Here is a 2,771-nt window from a genome sequence, read left to right on the forward strand (position 1 = left end):
GCTGCAGCGTTATGTGGCCCCGGGGGGGGGGGGGGAGCGGAGCCGCTCTGTCTGCCCACAGCAGGGCTGTGGGGGGGGTTCCGCAGGTGGAACAGGGCTCCAGGATGGCCTGGCCTGGCCTGGCCCAAGCAGGGCCTGGGCCGGGCCCACTGGCCCCTGCACAGGGCCTGCAGCCACCTGTCCCAGCACTGGAAACGAGACAGAGCTCTGCCTGGGGTGTGTCTATTCTTAAGTGTGGATCACAGAGACAGTCACAATTTTAAGTGGCTCAAAGAATTGTCCAAACTGGCCAGCTGATAGGTTCTGCTATGTCACAGAGGAAGCTGTAAGCACCCCTTTGCAAGAACATCACTTCCAGGACTATGCTTGCTAACCCATGACATAAATAAAAAAAAAAGTGCAGCTAGCACAATCCATGTGGAGTCTGCTTAAAGGTCGAGTGTAAATGTATACCATTAAGTAGTCTCTTCAAATATCAAAAGTAGTTACCATGTTTAAAGGGCAGAGGATACAGTTATCAGGAGAAAAAAGCCGTCCTTCAAAAGGTAGGTCCTGTTCTATGGAGAAAAGTAGACTTGACTGAAACCACTGTAAATAGGCCCACAACATTTCTGAAGAGTGACTTGCTAAACACACAAACCTAGTAACTGCATTCACTTAGCCTAGAGGGTAATTGGTGAACTGATGGTGCCAACACATGACAGAGGTGTAAAAGGAGCAGTTCTGGACGAGAAAGCCATTGCAGGAAACCTGAATATGTTATTTGCCTCAATAATCAGTAAGGGAGAACAGCGAGGTTCCTATATGAGACCAAAAGTGTCTCCAGGACGGCATCAGGTCACAGTGTCAAAAAAATATTACACTTGGAACAGAGGGGATTCCCTCAAATATGAAATTCCCAGTAATGGCTCAGTGGAATCAATTATTTGCACTGACCTCAGTACCACAGGCAAGGAAAAACAAGATGAAAATATGTGAGAAAGGCTCAGACCTTTACCTACGGACCAGTAAACCGGAAGTGCTGCAGAAAACATACTGGTAGAAGCTATGAAAAGAACCAAATTACTTAATGCGGGGAAAAATATGTCCCTCAGAGAGGGGTTGACCTGAGTGTTGTAGAAGACACTCATGCCCCCAAACCTGCTAGAGCCCCATGGAGGGATCGGCATGTTCATTTTTATGAGGAAACCCCAACAGCCCAGTTCAGTGTGCACCCTCCAAGGCACGACTGTGTCCTGCCTACCTTATTGAGAGACCCAGCTGTGTTAGAGTCACCAAGATCTACTGCACCCATAACTAATATTACAGAGCTTTGCTTTTCTTGTTGGATGGAACAGAATTCTCTGTACTTCTGACTTATTTTGAAAGCTGCAAGCCAAACCTCATATGTATCAATTAGACTGTGAAAATGTACTGCTGGCGTTGCCTATGGATTATAACTTAATGATAGATTGCTTGCATGCTGTAGAGAGACATAACAGAATGTTATTGCCATTGTTCATCCTTTGGAATTCAGTCTGAGAGTCTGAGCTTGTTAATCAGCAGTTCGTCCTGCTTGTACTCGCGAGTGCTCAGCGCCAAGAGTGAATTTCCTCTCTATGCTTTTGCACTGGAAGCTTTGCCAAAGGTCTTTTGTTCACTATGTCAGTCAGCTGTGCTCTTGCCTTAATTGTGCCAGTAACTCATGTCTGGAGATTATTCATTCTGCTCTGGTGCAATGAGCAGCATGTCAGCCTGAAGCCGGTGGAGACACTGGATCTTGTGTACACCCAGGTCAGGTCTGGGGACACCAAATGTGATTCTGGACCTTTTTTCAAGTGCAGCCCTGAGCAAGGGGATTTTGAAGGTGTGCTAAGTTTGTAAAAATGCTTATTTCTGGATACAAAGTACAAGGTATACAATAACTCATGTTGTCTGAGTGCTCCTGCTGTGCAAGATTTGATCTCATGATGAGATTTTTTCCAAGAGGTTTGTTTAAGATCATTACCAAGAAACTATAAAATTACTGTCAAGGAAATTATTTTTAATAATATCTACTACGAAACAGTAGCTACACCAAAACTAATGCAACTTTTAACACAAGTATATTTTTGTGTGTCTAGGGGTGTTAGATTATGGCTGTACATAACTTTGCAAAACCAATTGCATATCATGGGCTAATTCTTTTAAAGAAAAGATCAGATGATCAGCTACTCTTGGCCAGATTGTCTATCTTGCTTTACTTCGTTCTCAGAAAAATAGTAGAAAGAGCATGAAAGAAAACTCAGTTAAGGCAAAATTCCCAGAATTTAAAAGAAAAAAAAAAAAATTAAATCATAAAATGACAGAATGGTTGTGTTGGAAGGTACCCTAAAGGGACATTTTCAATTATGTCAGGCTGCTCAGAGCCCTGTCCAGCCTGGCCTTGAATGGATCCAGATCTCCCACTATGTTACTGTTTGAAACACCTCTCACCCTTCCCATGTCTGCCCAGCTCAGTACAAAGTCCTGCAAATGAAAAAAAAACTCAAAAGAGATCCCCCAAAAAATAGACACTGGCTGATGCCTTTCTCTCCTAAAGGAATTGATGTCCTGTCCCAATAAAGGTTTAAAGCAAGATAATGTTTTCATTAGCTATTAAAAGTTTGCATGAAAACAATATGGTACTTCTTTTTTCTTGGTTTTTTTTCCCCTTTCCTTTTTTTTTCTGGGTTTGTTTCTTGGTTTGCTTTTTTTTTTCCACAAAACTACTTTTGAAATAGTCTTTTGTTGGCATACATGCTGTTCAAACT

Source organism: Corvus brachyrhynchos, unplaced genomic scaffold (genome assembly GCF_000691975.1).
Source record: "Corvus brachyrhynchos isolate BGI_N302 unplaced genomic scaffold, ASM69197v1 scaffold101, whole genome shotgun sequence".
NCBI classification, from domain to species: domain Eukaryota; kingdom Metazoa; phylum Chordata; class Aves; order Passeriformes; family Corvidae; genus Corvus; species Corvus brachyrhynchos.